Raw genomic sequence first — 21,389 nt, forward strand, 5'->3', positions numbered from 1 at the left:
CCCACCAACTGTGTATGAGGGTTCCTTTTTCTCCACAGCCTCTCCAACACTTGTTACTATTTGTCTTGTTGATGATAGCCATTCTTAACTGGGGTGAGGTGATATCTCATTGTGGTTTTTATTTGCATTTCTCTGATTAGTGATGCTGAGCATTTTTTCATGTCTATTTGGCATTTGTATGTCCTCTTTGGAGAAATGTCTCTTCAGGTCCTCTGCCCATTTTTCAGTTGGGTTGTTTGTTTTTTTGTTGTTGAGTTCCATGAATTCCTTGTATATTTTGGATATTAGCCCCTTATCCGAGGCACTGTTTGCAAAAATCTTCTCCCATTCAGTTGGTTGCCACTTTATTTTGTCGATGGTTTCTTTTGCTGTGCAGAAGCTTTTAAGTTTCATATAGTCCCATTTGTTTATTTTAGCTTTTACTTCCATTGCCTTTGGAGTCAAATTCATAAAATGCTCTTTGAACCCAAGGTCCATAAGTTTAGTACCTATGTTTTCTTCTATGCAGTTTATTGTGGCAGGTCTTATGCTTAAGTCTTTGATCCAATTTGAATTAATTTTGGTACATGGTGACAGATAACAGTCCAGTTTCATTCTTTTGCACGTGGCTATCCAATTCTCCCAGCAGCATTTATTGAAGAGGCTATCTTTCCTCCATTGTATGTTTTTAGCTTCTTTGTCAAAAATTATCTGTCCATATTTATATGGTTTTATTTCTGGGTTCTCAATTCTATTCCATTGGTCTACGTGTCTGTTTTTCTGCCAATACCATGCTGTTTTGATTATTGTAGTCCTGTAGTACAAGCTAAAGTCAGGGAGTGCAATACCTCTAGCATTGTTCTTTTTTCTTAAGATTGCATTGGCTATTCGGGGTCTTTTGTGGTTCCAAACAAATCTGATGATTTTTTGTTCTATTTCTTTAAAAAATGCCATTGGGATTTTGATGGGGATTGCATTAAATCTGTATATTGCTTTGGGTAATATGGCCATTTTAACTATGTTGATTCTTCCTATTCATGAGCACGGAATGTCTTTCCATTTCTTTGTGTCGTCTTCAATTTCCTTCAAAAATGTCTTATAGTTTTCAGCATATAAGTCCTTCACATCCTTGGTTAAATTTATTCCTAGGCATTTTATTATTTTTGCTGCAATTGCAAAAGGAATTGTTTTTTCTATCTCTTTTTCTGAGATTTCATTGTTGGTATATAGGAAAGCAATGGACTTTTGTACATTGATTTTGTAGCCAGCAACTTCACTGTATCATTGATTATTTCTAATAGCTTTTTGGTGGAGTCTTTAGGGTTTTCTATATATAGCATCATGTCATCTTCAAAGAGTGATAATTTAACTTCTTCATTCCCAATTTGGATGCCTTTTATTTCTTTTGCCTGATTGCTCTGGCAAGGACTTCCAACACTATGTTGAAAAGCAGAGATGATAGGGGACAACCTTGTCGTGTTCCTGAACGTAGAGCAAAGGGCTTCAGCTTTTCACCATTAATTATGAGATTAGCTGAGGGCTTGTTGTATATGGCCTTTATTATGTTGAAGTATTTTCCTTCTATACAATTTTAGTAAGTGTTTTAATCATAAATGGATGTTGTATCTTATCAAATGCTTTTTCTGCATCAATTGATAGAATCATATGATTTTTGTCCTTTATTTTGTTTATGTGATGTATCACATTGATGGATTTGCGAATGTTGAACCATCCTTGTGCCCCGGGGATGAACCCCACTTGGTCGTGATGAATAATCTTTTTAATGCATTGTTGTATTCGATTTGCTAGAATTTTGTTTAGGATTTTAGCATCTGTATTCATCAGAGATATAGGTCTGTATTTTTTTTGTGTGTGTGTTGTCCTTACCAGGTTTTGGTATCAGGGTAATGTTGGCCTCATAAAATGAGTTAGGGAGTACTGACTCTTCTTCAGTTTTTTGGAAGAGTTTGAGCAGGATTGGTATTAGATCATCTTTGAAGGTTTGGTAGAATTCACTGGTGAAGCCATCTGGTCCAGGACTTTTGATTTTGGGAAGGTTTTTGATGACTGATTCAATTTCGTTACTGGTGATCGGCCTGTTAAGATTTTCCAGTTCTTCATGATTCAGCCTTGGAAGGCTATATGTTTCTAAGAACTTGTCCATTTCTTCTAAGTTATTAAATTTGGTGGCATATAGTCCTTCATAGTATTCTTGGATAATCCTTTGTATTTCTGTGGTGTCCGTGATAACTTCCCCTTTTTCATTTCTGATTTTGTTAATTAGTGTCTTCTCTCTTTTTATCTTAGTGAGTCTAGCCAAGGGTTTGTCGATTTTGTTAATCTTTTCAAAGAACCAGCTTTTTGTCACATTAATTTTTTCTATTGTCTTTTTGTTCTCTATTTCATTTAGTTCTGCTCTGATTTTTGTTATTTCCTTTCTTCTGCTGACCTTGGGTTTCGCTTGTTCTTCTTTTTCTAGTTTTTTAAGGTGTAACATGAGGTTATTTATCTGGGATTTTTCTTGTTTCTTTAGATAGGCCTGTAATGATATAAATTTCCCTCTTAAAACTGCTTTCGCGGCATCCCAAAAATTTTGGTAGGATGTATTTTCATTGTCATTTGTTTCTATGTATCTTTTGAGCTCTCCTCTAATTTCTTCTTTGACCTAGTCGTTCTTTAAAAGTATGTTGTTTAATCTCCATGTATTTGTGTTTTTTCCTGCTTTCTTTTTGCAGTTGATATCCAATTTCAAAGCTTTGTGATCAGAGAATATGCTTGGTATGATTTCAATCTTCTTAAATTTGCTGAGGCTGATTTTGTGTCCCAATATATGGTCTATCCTTGAGAATGTTTTATGTACACTAGAAAAGAATGTATAGTCTGATGTTTTAGGATGAAGTGCTCTATATATGTCAATTATGTCCATTTCATCTAATGTGTCATTTAGGGCTGCGATTTCGTTATTTATCTTCTGTTTGGATGATCTATCCATAGCTGTCAATGATGTATTTAAGTCCCCTAGTATAATTGTGTTTTGGTCAATTTCTCCCTTTAGTTCTGTTAGTAATTGCTTGGTATATTTCGGTGCTCCCTAATTGGGGCCATAAATATTGATGACTGCTATGTCTTCTTGTTGTATAGTCCCCTTTACCATTATGAAATGTCCATCTTTGTCTCTTGTTATCTTTTTCACCCTGAAGTCTGTTTCATCGGAAATCATTATGGCTACACCTGATTTTCTCTGGGTACCATTTGCTTGGAGTGTCAATTTCCACCCTTTCACTTTGAGTCTATGCTTGTCCTTGTAGCTGAGATGTGTCTCTTGTAGACAGCATATGGTTAGGTTTAGTTTTTTGATCCAATCTGCTACTCTGTGTGTCTTTATTGGTGAGTTCAGTCCATTTACATTTAGGGTGATTATTGATATGTGAGGATTTCCTGTCATTCGGTCTTTAGTTTTCTGGTAAGGCTGTGTCTCCATTGTTTCTTTGCCTTTTTGTTGTTGTCTGTTATTTCTGTGTGGTGAGATTCTATGATGTTTCCCTCTGTTTCTTCTTTTATTACAGTATATATTTCAAATTTGGATGTTTTTTGAGTGGTTACCCTTGAGTTTATGTAAAAGAAAGTTTGATATTTAGAGTATTCCAGTTTCTTCAGTACGCTTACTTTCTCTATTCCCATATTCCAGTTCAGGCCTTTATGCTCCCCCTTTTTATGTTTCGGTTGCCACAAGTTGTCCCTGTTGATGGTGGTCTAATAGCCTCCTTTAGTATTTCTTGTAGTGCAGGTCGTGTATTAGAAAATTCCCTCAGCTTCTGTATGTCTGGAAAGGTCTTTATTCCTCCTTCATATCTAAAGGATATCTTTGCTGGATATATTATTCTTGGTTCATAATTTCTCTTTCAATAGTTTGAATATTTGGTTCCACGCTCTCCTGGCTTGTAGAGTTTCTGCTGAAAAATCTGATGATAATCTAATGGACTTTCCTTTGTAGGTTACTGTCTTCTTTTCTCTGGCTGCCTTGAGGATTCTTTCTTTGTCATTGATTTTAGACAGCTTCAATACAATGTGCCTTGTTGAAGGCCTGTTGGGATTGAGGTAATTAGGTGTTTTATTTGCTTCTTGGATTCGAGGATCCAGTTCTGTCCACAAGTTTGGGAAGTTCTCATCAATAATTTGTTTGAACAACAATATTCTCTGTTCCCTTCTCTCTTTCTCCTCCTTCTGGTATGCCCATTATTCTTATATTGCTCTTTCTGATAGAGTCAGAAAGTTCTTGTAGAGTTCTTTCATTTCTTTTAAGTCTGAAGTCTCTTTCTTCTTCCATCTGTGTAATTTCCAGGTTTCTATCTTCGATGTCACTGATTCTTTCCTCCAACTGGTCAAATCTACTACCTAAGCTGGTTATTTCATTCTTAATTTCTTCTATTGAGTTCTTAATCTCCAGAAATTCCATTTGGGTCTTTTTTAAAATTTCAATCTCTTTCGTAAAATGCTCATATTGTTTTGATTGCGTTTCTGAGTTCATTAAATTGCCTCTCTGTGTTTTCTTGCATCTCGTTCAGTTTTTTTAGAACTGCAATCTTGAATTCTCTGTCATTTAAGTCACAAATTTCCATATCTTGAAGTTCCTTTTCTGGAGACTTCTTAGTTTCTTTCTGAGCTGTCTTGTTGCCTTGGTTATTCATGGCTATTACTGATTTATTATTTCTCTTCCTAGACATATACAGGAGTGGCTTCTGCAACAGGTTGATAGGAAGAGGTCTTTCTTTTGTTTTCCAATATTTGTTGGTAAAATGTCTTATTTTCTGTCTGACTGCAGCCTTTTTTTTCCTCTCTCACACAGTAGTGCTATGTTTTCTCTGCACTATTCCAGTTTCTCACACAATGGGGGGATTCCCTGGGAAACGGTCTTCTCTGATAACAGTTCACCTGGGTCATAGGGCGCCACGTCCCTGTGGGGATGCAGAGAGCTTTTGAAGTTCCAAATCTCTTTCTGCACCCATATGTTCAGAATCTGGACCCGTAGATTCAGAGCCCATCTGTTTCAGCAGTTCTCTTTACTCCTGCAGGGATCCACACAGATAGGTGGGGCCAGAAGCAGGGTGAGTGTGAGAGGTGTCCCAGAGCAATGGTGGCGACCACCATCGCAGCCGGTCCCGCTTCCACAGCTCCCTCCCCTTTGCCAGAACTAGTTGGGCTACGAATCTGTGTCTGCACTCCACAGTTCTTAGAACAGCAAATATTCTGTTCTTTTGATCTGACACTGCTACTGTTCCGCTTCCAGCACCGGGCAGGTGGGGGCGGGGTGAGCTATGGGTAGGGAGGGGGCGGCTAGTCTCAGTGCCTAAGGCTTCCATTCTCTGCTTGGCAGTGAGGGCTTAAACCACCGTTTTCAGCCTTCTTCCCTCAGTCTTTGCTCCGAGTTCTCTGCCATGAGCGTTGGGTTCAGCCGTGTTATATGCTGCCCCCCTAGCCCTGTGGGCCATAAGCAGAGCCCTAGCAGTCCGAGTCCTTCCCTCTCCCACAGCTGCAGTAGTTCCAGGATGCAGCGAGCTCAGAGCACTGAGCTAGGTCTGCGTCCTGTGCCCGCGTGGCTCCGTCCCTGCACTTCTCCCTTCCCTCCTCCCCCGCTCGCGCCATTCGCCCACCTGGAGGTGAATTCAGTAGTGGATCTCTTTGTCTTGCCTGTCTGCTGTGCAGGGAGTCCTTTGTGGAGTTATTGTTGTTCGGTTAGTTGTAAATTCCAGGGGAGCTTTACAGAGGCTCACCTCACACCGCCATTTTGATCCATAATCCAAAATTACTCTTGGATATGAGCTCCTTATCAGTCATGGACACAGAGAAAAATGTGCTTTGCAGTCAATAGTCTTGATGTTTTATAAAATTTGAAATTGGTATTGAACCATGATTCTAATCTTTTAAGGATGAATTGATTAGCTTAGAATCATAAGTGTTGACAATAGAGGCAATCAAGTTCAAGTTGACAATCAAGTCCTTTGAACCTGTTACATCATTTTGGAGGGGATGAGCTGATACAGACTGGGCCAAGTTCTGTATCCTTTGAAGCATTTTCAGCCCATTGAGGGATCCTTCATATGCACTATTTTCCCTGATTGCCAGATCCTGTTGTACAAGATGAAGAGTCAATCAGTAGGTACCTACTATGTATCAGAAACCATTGTAGGTCCTGGTGACACTTTGATCACAAGAGAAAATACCTCTGGATGGATTTCTCCATCCCTGGTTCTATCCCCAAAATGGAACATTTTTAGACTTGAGGTTGCTTTGGAATATTTCATTAAACAGGAATTATTAGTACTTCTTAACAATGACTTTACAAGCTGTCTATGTAATACCATACATTTTAAGCTTTAAAATGTTGCCCATGCTCTATGCTACCAGAACAAAATCTATATAGTAGAGATTGTACATAATATGTCTTGCTATATATCTTAATCCTAGAAATTGTAAGCATAATTTAAATACCAATAAATACTTGTCTGAAAAAATGGACAAACAGCACTATATTTGGTTTAATCCCATTTCTTTTAAGCCCAAAGCTCTCTAATTTCCTGAGATATAGAAGTATAAAAAGTGACCTTAAGGAAAGGAAGACCCTGACTAAAGCTAGGCTGGTCCTGGCGTCAAATTCCATTGCCTGTTTTTTTGTCCTAAATATTACTGAAAAAGTTGTTACCTGAATGAAGGAACTTACATCTGAGTGAGCTCCACTCACATTCAGGTTGTTAGAGGACTGAGGTTTTGGTAGACTACCATACATCCTAGATGGATTGAAAGTGAAGGATCCAGGTGAGATCAATGAACCTTAATATACAGGAACCCTAAAGAAGCTGCCAGAACTTTGGGTAGTAATTGGGAAATAGATATCAGCCAAGCAATCTTGTGTAGAATCATGTTATACCAGTTAATGTGCGCTCTTTTCCTGACATACTCTCCCAATATACTGGTGTTAAGTATTAACAATTATCGCGTCCCGCGCAACAAGGGCAGTAAGGGTGCGAGAAGGGGTGGTTTGGGTTAAGTTTTTAAGCAAGAAATAAACAGACTTAATGCAGTTAAATCTCTCCGAAGGCCAGGGGTCTCTCAGTCTCAGAGGACTGGAGCCCAGAATAAAGCTGGCTGGAGGTTTTTATTGATAGGTCTACAACTACAAGAAAGCAACTACAAGAAAGCAACTACAAGAAAGCAACTACAAGAAAGCAACTACAAGAAAGCAACTACAAGAAAGCAACTACAAGAAAGCAACTACAAGAAAGCAACTACAAGAAAGCAACTACAAGAAAGCAACTACAAGAAAGCAACTACAAGAAAGCAACTACAAGAAAGCAACTACAAGAAAGCAACTACAAGAAAGCAACTACAAGAAAGCAACTACAAGAAAGCAACTACAAGAAAGCAACTACAAGAAAGCAACTACAAGAAAGCAACTACAAGAAAGCAACTACAAGAAAGCAACATTGTTTCTTACACGGTCTGTGAGGCTCAGACTTCATAACAGAAAATGTTTATTTCAATCACCCTTTGTCTGTAAACAGCTGAAGCACAAGGTTCCAGGATGTTTTTTACCTAAAGCATGTGCCTTTTCAGGATCAAGTCTCTCACATTGTAACAACTCTGTTGAGAGAAGTGGAAACAGGTGCAAGAGGAAAGCCAGAGCCGGCAATAGACTTTCCCAAGCAGGGGGAAGGGGAAGCAAGGCCCCTTCCCATACCTGTCCAAGGCAGCTCATTTGGGGTCCCCACTCGGTTCCGCCTGGCTTAGGTTGTATCTCCCGAGAGATATCTTACCCGTCTTTGGCTGCAAACCATCTTTTGGGGACCAGACAGAGACATAAGGTGTAAACACAAGGATGGAACAGAGTCCCAGAAAGGCACAATCTTACAAACTCTTCTTTCCTTAGGAAAGACATGAAGGGACAGTTGGCTAGGCTGTTGTGCAACTACAAACAATTAGAACACCATCTAGTGCCAGGGACCCTGTTCTCCACCTACCATCACTAATGAGGATCTCATTGTCTGCCAGTCAGCAAGTGATCCAATTCCAAAATCCTGTCCCCTTGAATGCTTTCTTGTCCACTTCTAGTAGTAGTGTTGAACCATAGGTTTCCCCTCAGATACAAATCTGATATGCAAGTTTGATATGCAAGATGTTAATTAAGGAGGCATACCTCTGTGATCTGTGCCTGTAGAAGACGATAGGAAAGGACAGAGGGGGAATATGTGGTATGATGTGATCCCAAAATACTCTCAGCGACCCATAAGGGATGCTCTAGAGCTGCATGGCCCTTCTGATTTGCCCTGAGGAGACTTACCTGGCCACAGCTTTATCCTCCCACATGGGTTGATCACTGGATGTGGTAACATGGGAAGAGATATGACCTTGGCATGAGGTGGCCCTTTACAGCTGAAGCAATCCATAAAAGGCTGATGGATAAAGGCTGTCTGTCGATACCAAAAGCAACAAGCCCTTCCCTGATGGGATCCTGTGCACTGTCCCAGTGTCTGCCACCCAGTGGTGCCACTTCTTTCACTGAAGGCCTCATTGCATCACATCTAGGACATGGTGAAAAGCCTGCCTGCAGGGGAAGTCTACAAATCAAGTAGACAAAAGCCAGCAAAATAATTGGGGATATTAGATTTGTTGAGGATTTAGCTGGCAATTTAAAAAATATTCTAACCTGTATTAACACTATATAGATGCGATATGTAGATAGACTTATTCTTTGTGGTTTTTTTGGTGGGCCTGTGTGTACCAATAGATAAACTTTTAAAGGCTATCGCTTCCTATCATATGGCTTATGCCAGATGGGTACAATGCTGGAGAGATATTTCAAGGCTGTGTTTAGGCCATTGTTGTCTGTGGTTTGAATGTCTTAGGAACAGACCTGCCCGATATTACCCCTGTAGCGAAAATGTCCATGTGGAAAAGTGTAATCTTCTTATTATTGGACAGAATAGACTACTGCTAGCCTGTTTATATCTATCATACCATTCCTCAAAGACAAATAATCATATTTAACACTCAAAGTTGAATGTCTTATTTGGAGTTCTACCCCAGGAGCAGAGCCTGAGAAAAGAATTTAGATGCTGACATTTAAAAGTGAGTAAAGGAATGGTAGGGTGAAGGAAAGAGACCCCAATATAAGGGTACATTGCTGAGGTCCTGACAAGGTGCACTAATTGGCTTTGCTCTATCCTTACCTGAGCTTAAATCTATTTCCTGAGATTTCTTAGGTCCGCCATTGAGTCTTGGCTCTTAAACTGAACTTATAGTTCAGACTCTTATACTATAAAATCAAGCTGGGAAATGTTACCTAGAAAACAAGGTCACACACAGCATCCTCTTGTTTCACATGTCACTTTATTTGGCCTTCTCCTCTTTCAAATTGTTGGATGTAACACAGGCTTTTTACTTTCTGATTTGTCAAAAGATGCCTACTAGCCTCAAGTGAATTCAAATTCTTGGGCCCCAATCATTGCTTTTGTCTATACAAAAGTGACCTCGAGAACCCAGCAAATTCCAAACACCAGTTAGTGTTTCGGGTACTTAGAAGGTGGTAAATGTTGTCACATTCCAAGAATAGGATCAATACATGTGCCTTTACCTTGAAGTCACTTTGCATTTCTCGTTAAACTGAGAAGGGCTGGCAAGCTTGTAGCTTTGTGGGCTGAAATATGAAATGATTGAAGATTTAAAACCTGTCACTCTGACTCTACATTAACAGCAAGAGCATATCTGAAACAGAACAGAACCAGATATTGTACAAAGGACATCATTTGCTTCAAGTCCCTTTGCAAAGAAGGGACAGGTTGTTTCTAGGGACGTACACTCTGATCCCAAGTGCCATTGTTGATTTCTATCCAAAAACCAAGAGAACACACTTCTGTACTCAAGATAGGGATAGTAAAACAGACAACTAAATACATTAATTTCTGTAAAAGGATATGTAGGCTACTGTATCAGGGAGCTCGCAGTTCTGAGTTCCATGTTGTATCATAAAATGTCTTGATTTTTAGACATCTGCACTTCAGTATACCTTTGAAAATCAAATTAGTCAGCTGGTATGTAGGAAGTCATGTAAGAAAACATAATTTTGGACAAAAACACCTGGTATTTGCTTCAACTAAACATCTACGTAAGAACTAGACATGGTAAGACATGTCTCCACAAGAAACTGAATATATTACTGTGGGAAACCACAAAATATTTTTCTTAATCTTAGTGTTCACATCAGTCCGGGTTAGACTGGGATCTGCAAGATCAGATTCCAAGATGAGATTAAATGTGCAAAGATCACATTGAATAAAAAAGATTGCATGAAAGAGGGAGGAAGCATGGGAAGGTTGGAAAGCCATCTCGTTGTGATGCAAGTGTGACCCCAGTGAAGGAGAAGGAGAAGTTGGAGTGGAAGCATCCAAGACAGCCACACAGTACAAGGAAGACTTGACAATGCTCTTGAGGGTGCTTGAACAGCCAAAGGGGTCCCCTATCTCACAGAAAAAAGTCTTCCTTAGCAAGAGAGCCATGTTGTCATTGGGCAGCAGCCCTTGGTACTGTGACCTTGGTACAAATGGAGAAAGAGATTTCAAAGAGTACAGCTGGAGCCTCAGTCCATTTCCCCCCTGAAGGAGGTCTGTGAGATCCATGATTGTGGCCCCCACAACTCGTTATTGAATATTAAAAGAAAATACGAACAAAAATATTCATGTGTACCCAAAGTCCTGATTATCAAAGCTTTGGACCTGGGGAAAGGAACTGATTCAATCTCATAGACTTCAAGTGACCAACCGTTCACCTTTGAACAAGTAGCACACGGTGATCAACTTGAACTTGTCTACCTTCTGTGGGCAGACCTACTTCCTGTATGACTCTGACTCCTATCACTGAGTGAAAGCCTTTGTAGAAAAAATAAATAGCCCCTGGAAATGTATTTGGAGCTGTTTATGGCTAAAACTCTTTGGGCATGCTGGCATGGCCCTTAAACAGCTTTCACCTCCCAGTTTCTTTGAGGCTTAGATGCAAGACACAGAAGCCCTGAGGAATAGTGTGGTTAAAGTGTGAATCGACCACAATACCTCCAGGTCAGCCAGTTTAGGTTTGGCCCAAGAGCAAGCTTACATCGTATCCTTCCAGATGACTTTTTAATGTTGTGGGTGACATGTATCAAGATTAACATCATGATTAGAGGGATTGTGTCAGCTCAGATCCTACAATAAGCAGGCACCAAGATGGAATTTCTTTGTGAAAATATCTGTAAGGATAACGGAAAGGAAATAGGAGTGCATGGGGAGAGACTTTGGAGTACCATGTAGGTCTAACACTGAAACAGAAAAAGAAGGATGATTAGGAAGAAGAGACTTAGACTACAGTGCAGGTCTGAGAAGGTTTTGGCCAACCACTGGGGAGCCCCAGTACAAAGATGCTTATAAAGGAGTCCTGTATCAGACAGGAGTGGCCAGGCTCCTGCAACTTTGCCATGCTTTCTCATTGGCTGGAGCATCCCAAGAAGTGTGACCTTGGTGGATGCTGCTGCAGGTTTGAAGGGGTGGCAGCTGGAAAATATTCCTACCAGCTACTCTCCTTGCAGAACATCTCTATGATTCCAAGGGTGACATCTTGTTTGGATAAATAGACCTGTAAAGTGCATGTGTGATAAACAATTCCTCTTTGGTTCCCATGGGTTCAGAGGTGTGACAAGAGCTAAAATCCTTGAGGACTGACTCAGATGTCTCCATCCAATGTTTCAATGCCCCAGGTTTTTCCCAACAGAGTTCTGAGCTTAGCGTAAGACACCTGCTTCAGCTGAGCATGCAGTATCTGTCAGACTTGGTCTCTAAGCTTGTCCCTTAGCTCTCTGCTTTCTTTATGAAGGAGCAGATGTCCTCTTGGTAAGCTACCATGTTTCCCCAAAAATAAGACTGGGTCTTATATTAATTTTTGCTCCAAAATATGCATTAGGGCTTATGTTCAGGAGATGTCATCCTGAAAAATCATGCTAGGGCTTATTTTCTGGTTAGGTCTTATTTTCAGGGAAACACGGTACCAGAGATGTCTGTTTTACACACTAAGTTTTCACTTGTTTGTTAACAACCTTCATTTACTCAGGATCCCCCTACAGAACACTGATTCCACTTAGGAACAACTAGACATCTCTACTGTCTTTCTAGATGTTATTACCCCCATCCCTTTCAATGTTAATAATCATTGTATTGTTAATAGCATCTTCTTCTAGAGGGACATTTTCCAGGTAACCTGCAGTGAAATCTTCAACACTGTACAACTACTGTGTGCCTGGTGGTTTCTGCATGACCTACATTCCATTTGAGGTCTTCAAACTCCACACTGCTGTTCTCTTGGATCACTCCCATTGTGTCCATCCAGACCTTCTGAAGAGTAGGCATCAAGATGGAAGTAAACACTTAAGAGATATTGAGGGAAATCTTATGAAGAATAAAAAGAAAAGTGAGCAGCAGTAAATGGGGTGCCATCCTGAGTTGAATGCTGGTCTGATTTCGGAGAAGACAAAGGGGAGGATCAGGTAGAAAGAGACTCACATTCTAGGACAGCTCGGCAAAAGTCCCATACAGGCTGTTGTGGTTTACAAGGGCAACGACTACCCAAAGAAGACACTTGGCATTGAGCAGGGAAGACCCAGATGTAGTTACCAGTCAAACTTCTTCATTGGCTGTGATCAGACTGGAAAAAGTGAAATGAATATTTTATGTAATGTGGAGGTGTTGTAGCTGGAGAGCATAACTATCCTCCTTGCAGGACATTTGCTTGATGAGTCTGCCCCTGTACAGCCAAGTATTCCTATGTCTCGACTGCTGTGCTGTGGAAAATGTATTAAGAAGGGAGCACATTCAGATTGTTTTGAGTCAGTTACTGGAAAAATCAAATCATTGTTTGCTAAGAGCTCAATCTAATTCAAAAAGTTTCTATTCAGAACACTGTAACTCGTAACCAAAGAAAATGGAACTACATGGTAACTAACAAAACCCAAAGAGAGCAGAAGTGATTCTAGAGTGAAAACATGCCATAATATCACTTCACCAAGTTAATCATCCTCCAAAACTAGCCATGGATATCTGGCTACTGATTCTAAGAATTAATCCCTATTCAAAGGGTGTGAAATTAGTACTACATCTTGCCTTTCCGGAATATTCCTGCAGAGGTAAAGCTCACTAATACATTAGCTCTGTTGATCGATCATTGCTGATAATCTGGACTCAGTGACTGACAGAAAGCTCCTGAGATCAGCTCACATATCACGAACCCAGAAACCTGTTCTCTTGCCAACATCATAATCCCAGGAGGAGGCAATTTACAGCTCTTTACATAGCTTCCTGATTAAAGATTATCAACAGAAAAGCCTCCTTCCATCATCTCTTAGGGTCAACTCTGTGAGAGGAATGAAGAAGGGATCAAAAATATAGAAGTGTGATGCTGGAATGTCAGGATGGAAAATCCATCAGCAGAATAGCCCAGTGGACAATTTTGTTTACCAAGCAATAAGGAATTCATTGTTGAGAGAGAATTAGCATTATTTGGTAGTAACTGTTTTCTGTAGGTCAGAGTTGATAACAGAGATGTCATTAAAAATCCAGATTTCTCAGAACTGGTGGGGATGATACAACCCAGAAGTAAAATCTAGGAGGCAGTGCTCAACCATCACAACAAAGTTTGGGACAGTTAATCATGAGAGACAAGATAAACAGGGCTGACCAGGAAGAATTAAGAAAATGGTTAATAAACAAGGCATTTTAGGGGAAAGATAGATGGAATGGCTGGCAACAATGCTCAATCTATGCAACCAGAATAAATGAAATATGAATAAAAAGGCTGAGGGCAGCTTGATAATAGTCGTGATTTCTTGCCAAGTGTCCAGATCTGAACTTCTTTTCAGACCTAGGAATCAAAGAATGAAAGAAGCTAGGCACCCAAGATGAAAGACAGTGTACACCATGGCAAGTGTACATGGTAATGATTTCTCACTTATTCCCCCACAGGCCTAGTCCTATTTACTTCAGTCTCATGCACTGAGTATTTATCTTTCCCAAACATTTCATGACTATTAGACACATGTTCTACTACAACATTGCTCTCTGGAGATTTACAGCATCATATGGTGCTATTAGAGACACTGCATGTTGTTGGCCAGATAATTAATGGAATCATGGCCCAAAGTCAGTATTCTTAGAGCCACCCTATGATCACTTATTTCCCTGCCATCATACTATATAACTAGAATGAAAATGCATGCACAGCCCTAATGCTGTGTTTTTATCTGTGGTATAAGAACTATCATCATGAGAAAACCAAATGGAAGATTCTAAAACTTATCCTCAAAAGGCCAAGATAGGAAGTCAAATATGACATCCTAGAAGGAACAGGCAAAGACAAGTTAGATCTAATTTTCAGGTTCTTTTGTGTAAGATGAGGATTCGATTAATCAGTGGTGCTTACTATGTGTCAGATCACTGTAAGTCCTGGTGACACTCAGCAAATGCAAGAGAAATATCCCTGCCATCAAGAAGCGTAACTTAATGTGAACTTAAGTAAATTCTCTGACCCTAAGTAAATTCTCTATTAGGAAGTGTACTTTCTAATACAGTGTGAAGGTGTACTTTCACACTGTAAATGGAGAGGGACAAAGAGGGATTAAGGCATGCCTGCATGCAAGGATCTAAATTTTAAATTGGGTGGTCAGGGTTGAATTCACTGAAGGGATTTGGAGCCAAAACTAAGAGGTTAGGGAGTAAGCTAGTAGCTATCTGGAGGAGGCAGGCATGAGCTGGATTCTGCTGGCCGCTTCCTGATAGGCAAACAGAGCAACTTGCACATATTCCCAGAAGATGGGAGGCAGAAGGCATTGTCCATGAGTGCCCGTCCCACGTCTATTGAAATTTGACACCACAAATGCTAAATTTTCAATGCAGTATATAAAGTTGAATTTTCAAGAGTTTGGAATTAGTCACTTTCTGACCCAAGCTATCTAATTATCTGCTTTACTAGACAAAATAAATTTCTGTCATCGTTCCATTTGAGGAACCTGGTAACCCTGTGGTTTCTACCCTGAGGGAATAAGCTACTCATTGGTTCCATTGGCTATTTACTCCTCAATTAGACAGTCTTTCAGATTCTACTTATGAGACTGGCTATCAAACAAACGTTTTTTTCTATTTTTTCAACTTCTTATTAAATTATAAACACAAAGGAAAAATGCAAATACACAGTTCCTTGAATTATCAAGTGTTTCTTTTCTCTATGGTGGTTCTTTGGAGTTTCCTGATTTGTTGAGACAGAGCCTGACTCTTTCTCCTTAAATATATTTATTATCTTCCTCATTAGCTCATCCAGGCTCTGAGTTTAACTGGCTAGAGCAGTTTGCCATGATGGCCAAAGCTTAGAAACCAAATTATAGGGTTCTTTTTTGTCTCTAAATTAGAAGGTATTCTGATACTCTGCAAAGAAGACACTACTGCAGCAGCCTATTCCTTCTTCTGACTTCATGAGATCTATAATCTGTTCAAGGATTAATGGTTTGTGCAAATGTTCTAAGTAGAAGAAATCAGCTCATCCTAAGGTTTAGCACATTTTGAAACTATGTTTTTTCCCCCTTGTAAGTGAAGATATTTCCTTATGTGAGACAGAAGCTTCCAAACTCGTTTCCGTATTACTATTTAATTTTTAACCCTTGAGTTTAGTGCTCTGTATGATGTAAGGTTGGGTTCAATTGTCTTCTTCCACATAATCAGCCAGTAACATAAAACCAATTTTGAAATGTCTTTCTAATTGAAACAGGTTAACAGTGGGTGGCCAGACTTCACAATTCATATCACAGAGCTTTATTGCATTTCAAAATGGTGGGAATGGCCAGTTTTCTCTGCGACTTCTAGGGTCAGGCCTGAGTGCTAGGGCTGCTTTAGTGCAAGAACTCTTGCCTGGGAAGGCATGACGTGGACCATGCCAAAGCCAAGCATCATCCTGAATAGGCCATGGTGAGACAGTGTGTCACAGGAGACAGGGAAGGCTAGGAACCTGGGGATGTACATGAAATATTCCCATGCCATCTTGGAGATTTCTCATCAAGCTTCTCATACTGATATCTCTATGTATTCTTGAGGTGCTACAGAAATCACTGATAATGCCCGGGTTCCTTTTGGTCATAAAACTTGGAATTAGTATATTAGGCTTCAATGTTCATTACTCAAGTAGACCAGAAATGGCAAATTGTTTTTAGCTAATGTGCAATTCAGAGCACATTATGTGCAAAATCTGCGCATTGTACATGTTAATATTTGCAGTACTCGGATACATATGGAGCAAAGGTTAAATAGACACCAATGTTAACTGTATCAGAGGTGACCAACAAGTCAAGGCTGTTGGTGGGTTAATTAAGCATGTATTTAGTCACATCTATTATGTGATCTCAAGATTATTTCTTGCAGAGTCCCCTAGAGAGAAACACAGGCCCCCAAAATGTGCTTTGCGCTTTCCTACTAGTACCTCACAGAAACCTAGAAGAGGAATCTGCCTCCTGGAGGTCACCTTTCCTATCTGGATTGCTACTGCCAGCTAGAAAGTCTTGTTCTGAGATCATCAACATTGGCCAAGAGGATAAATTCCTACCCACTTAACTCTACCACCTTTGATCTGCTCGTATGTGAGTCAGGATCTTCTGAGAAAGTGTCTCATCGAATTAGACATTTAAGAAAAGGGCCTCTAAGGGAAAAGAAAAGGAGCAGAAAAATGTGGGAGAGACTTCAGAAAGGAGTGCAGGTCTGACACCTATGAAAGGAGAGACAAGGAAGAAGGATGGAGCAGGAAGGGCCTTGACTAAGTGCCAACTCTGAGTACATTCGGACCAGGCCAGTTGGGAGTCCTAGTGATAGACTATCCATAGAGTCTTGCACTGGGCAGAATTAAGCCTTAGACTTGGAACCATGAACATGGCAGTAGATCCTGGAAGTGTGGCAGCTGGAGGTTTTTAGACATTTATACACCTCTATTATTGCCACAATCAGTATTGAAATAATACATAATCATTTACTCAGTTTTAAACCAGGAAAATGACAAACAGATTTCATCTCATGGGCCAATAGTAGATACCACTCATAATATGTTGAGAGATCCCAGTGGTTTTCTAAGCATCTGGAAAGAGACAGGATTGAATTATCAATGCCTTCCCTTGGAGAAGGATAGGTTCTATGCAAAGCAGTTATTTGCTTTGCCTGTTCTAGCCTTGTATCTCAATAATTATTTCCCTCAATTAATGAAATTACTTTTCAAGCCCCTACTATTTCTCAACCTTTGTCCAAACAATGCTAATAGCTGTTTTCTGGTAAATTTGATTTTTTTGTGTGTGTGCTTTCTGTATCTCAGAACTGGGTATACAAATTCCATGTTGTAGTACTATTCATTTTTAAAGATTTAACTACATAGCACAGTCATAGAATATACAGAGAATGTTAGCATTTATACTTTCGTGCTACGAGTTTTATTTATACTGACAGCCAAATTTGATATTCCTTATCTGAAAGTGATGGCTTTTATTTAATGTGCTAGGAAAACATAAGGAACGGAAACAGCAGAACCCCAGAATCAACCCTCAGAGTTCCTCAGTCAGTACATCTGGGATAGAGTCCAGGAATCTGTGTCATCTTAATTGATCAGAAGTTTTACTACCTCTCCACTGTGGTACCTTTGTCAAAAATGAAATTACACTTTAGTGTGGGCCTACTTCTGAGATCTTTATTCGTTTTCATTTACCTGTTTCCTGAACCTTATACCAGTGCCACACTATCTTGATTATAGGAGCTTTGTACTAAGTTTTGAAAACAATTTAAGTCCTCCAAATTTGTCCTTTTCCAAGATTGCTTTGAATATTTTAGGTCCTTTGTATTTCCACAATATTTTAGGGTAAGGTTTTTAATAGCTACCAAAAAGAACCTGGTAGGATTATGATTAGAACTTCATGGAACTTATAGATCATCTGGGAGAATTGAAAGCTTAATAACATTAGGTCTTTCAACTAATAAATGAGGTATATGTCTCCATTTATTTAGTCTTTTCAAATTTCTGAGGACAGCACTTCAGGGTTGGCAGCTTAAGAACATCTGAAAGTCCATACCTCCATACAAGTAACATGAACACTAGCAAACACTTGCCCAAAATCAACTTTTTGTACATGGAAATTAGGCATACACAACAATTTGAGAAAAGTTTATTCAAGAAAAAGTGAATCTTGGTAAGAATAGCAAAATTTGTGGTGCTTTAACTTGACCTATTTCCCATGACTCTCCCCCAGATCCACGATAGCCTTGAAAATTAACAGCTTTACAATCATGGTAGCCATGAAAAATAGTAGCCTATACTGGAAGAGCAAAATGGGATTAGTACGCACCCCCACCCGTAACCCCCAGATTCTCCCATCTCCCCAGCCCCGCCCAAAATTTCAATGTCCAGAGAATAGTCTATTTGGCCTGTCAATTCCCTGGAAATATTCAATCAGAGACATTGTCTATTTGACTTGACTCAGAGCTTAATCTTTGCAAACTGTGTTTCCCCTGTGCATTTGTCAAGAACAATCACAAAAATCACTTAATATCACATGGCCTGAAGTGGCTGATAGCAGTTGGTGTAAACAAGAAGCTGACCACCAAATTTAAAAGGAAAGAAGGGCAATGATGTGTTCATAAAGGGCTTGGCAAAGCTCCAACATGTTCCTGAAAGCCTAGAAGGCCACACACACGTGTCGAGTTGGGCACATCCCCAGAGGTGTGTCCATGCGCACCCAAGTCCTGAGAAGGTCTGAGGATTTCTTGTCTCTGGCTGACCTTGACGCTCTGCGTAAGCACGAGTGAAAGCTAAGATGAAGTTGTAAACTGCCTATCAGAGCATTGACGGTATGCCTCAAAACACACTAACTCCCTAACAGAGGGTGGGAGATTTATTTGGAGATTAAAGTGTGGACAAAAAAAGGGGTTCTATGAAAAGTAACCTCACAGGGTGATCTGATCACAGATTCCTAGCTTGGCAGATCCTGGTAGGTAGTCACACCCCAGGCCTATGACTTGAGTGAAAGGTTTATGTTTGCCTTAGGTTAGCCCTGTAGAATGTGCTTATGCATCTAGGTTAACACATCTTTGATATGCCAAAGTAATCCTCTTTTTTTCAGAACCCTCCCCAAGCAACCACCCTCAAGAAAACACATAATCTTGTTAACTATCCTGTAACCCCATCACCACCTTGCTTCCTCCCACCTTCATGTAATCTTCCCAACAGTCCCTCCTTAATTCCAAATGTATAAAAGAAATTGCAGGAGAATTGTGGCAGTCCTCTCTCCCAACTTGGACGCTGCCTCTGCCTCACTGTCGCAACGTGACAGCTTCCCCAGGTTCCAACACCTATAGCAGGCAGAAGTGGGAGGATGAAGACTTCCCCGTTCTTTGCAAGACATGTCTCAGAGAAAACCCATATAACTGAATGACCGAAAAATGTATGGGAGGGAAGGCAAAACCTGTGCCAGGCCATACACAGTGTTTCGCTGGTGCTCCAGGGTCCACATGCATTTTAAGAAGACTAAAGTGTGCCAAACCTGCAGTAAATGGAAGAATGTCTGTCAGACCTGTCTCTTGGATCTAGAGTATGGCCTTCCCATCCGGGTTCGTGATGCGGGATTTACGGATGACATGCTAAGGTCAGATGTCAACAAAGTCCACTACATACAATATGGAGAGAGCGATTTCTAACTCTGGCAGGACACGGCCAGTTGGCTCGCTGGGGAAAGGCACATACACCAGTAACATCTGCTCAAACTGGCCCGGACCACACCCTACTACAAAAGGAATCGACCTCACATTTGCTCTTTCTGGGTGAAAGAGGGATGTAGGAGAGGAGATGTGTGTCCATACAGACATGGGAAGCCAACAGATCCAGATGATCCCCTTGCTGATCAGAACATTAAAGACCGATATCATGAATCAATGACCCTGTGGCAGATAAGCTTCTAAAGCGGGTTTCAACAATGCCTCATCTGAACCCTCCAGAAGACAATACTGTCACCACACTGTATGTTGGTGGTCTGGGTCATACCATTACTGAGACAGATTTAAGAAATCATTTCTACCAGTTTGGAGAAATCCGGACAATCACCGTTGTGCAGAGACAGCAGTGTGCTTCCATCCAGTTTGCCACGAGGCAGACTGCAGAAGTGGCTGTGAAGTCCTTTAGTAAGTTGATCGTCAATGGCCAAAGACTCAACATGAAATGGGGAAGGTCCCAAGCAGCCAGAGGAAAAGAAAAAGAGATGGAATCACAGGTGCTGGGATGAAGCTAGAGCCTGTTCCTGGACTGCCAGTGTAAGGGCAAAATTTGGGAAATTAATAACTTAGTTAGACTTAGTTCAGTGACCTCATAGCTTGCTATTCAGCCATCTTCTCTTTTTGTCCCTTTCACTGCTTGATTTAATAACTCTGCTTAGTTCCCTTCTTAGACTGTACATGCATGTTATTGGTCTAATTAATTCATCAGCAGAGCACTAATCTGGAAAGAACAATTGTCAGGTCCCGGACCCCAGGATCCATGGATGCAATTCCCGTGTGGCTTTTACTGATGACACATGACTCGACCCAGGCCTACTGAGTTTGAGATAACCTTATGAACCAAGCCAGACCACAGGAGGCGATCTCTCAACTGTCAGCCCTGAAACTTACATGACCAACGTCCACCTTTCTTTGTTCTTTCCGCCCCCTGCCCTCCCCACTTGTCTGACTGTAAAACCTCTTCATTATCCTCAGTTTGGGAAAGGTAGTTTTATCTAGACATCAGTCTGCCATCTTCCCTAGCTGCCAGCATCTAGACCAACATACACTTTTCTCTGGAACAACCCTTTTCACTCAAGTTTTTGGGCCCTGGGCAACAAGCTGCTCCATAGCACCAGGAGCTTCAGCCTCTAGCAGCAGCAGAAGAAGCCTCTGCCAACTACTTCAACCTACTGCCCAATGGGCCTCCCGCTGGGTGAATATTGGCCCTGCCCCCACTCCCAGGTTTTGGGCCACACATATTCCGCCCAATGGGACCACCTCCTCCTTTCATAAGGGCTCCAGAGCCAATCCACTATCCTTCTGAGACCCTCTCAGGATGGGAGTTCATGCTGGGAAACACAGCAGCCCCTAGCACATTATCACCACTCTGGGGCTCTACAGAAGACAGGGCACTTAAAAATCCCAGCAAATGAATCTTTGAATCAATGTATTTTTTTCCTTCCTTTGTAGTTTCCGTGGTAGCTAAATGTGCTCAGATGTGGGCAGTCAGAGAATGGCACCCATGCTTTGATTAATGGACCTCAAATAAGCTGCCATGAACACATCTGGTGACTACTG

General features: G+C 40.7%; 1 pseudogene across 1 annotated transcript in view; it reads left to right on the plus strand.

Moving 5' to 3' along the window:
• LOC308501509 (pre-mRNA-splicing factor RBM22-like) overlaps window positions 1-21,183 on the plus strand; it is a 73,956-nt pseudogene extending 52,773 nt beyond the window's left edge. The window contains exons 2-4 of the transcript in view: window positions 18,314-18,417; window positions 19,328-20,364; window positions 20,942-21,183. The product of the transcript in view is annotated as a pre-mRNA-splicing factor RBM22-like (transcript). The remainder of the gene's footprint in view (window positions 1-18,313; window positions 18,418-19,327; window positions 20,365-20,941) is intronic.
• Window positions 21,184-21,389: the final 206 nt, after the last annotated feature.

This window comes from Rhinolophus hipposideros (assembly GCF_964194185.1).
Source record: "Rhinolophus hipposideros genome assembly, chromosome: 8".
NCBI classification, from domain to species: domain Eukaryota; kingdom Metazoa; phylum Chordata; class Mammalia; order Chiroptera; family Rhinolophidae; genus Rhinolophus; species Rhinolophus hipposideros.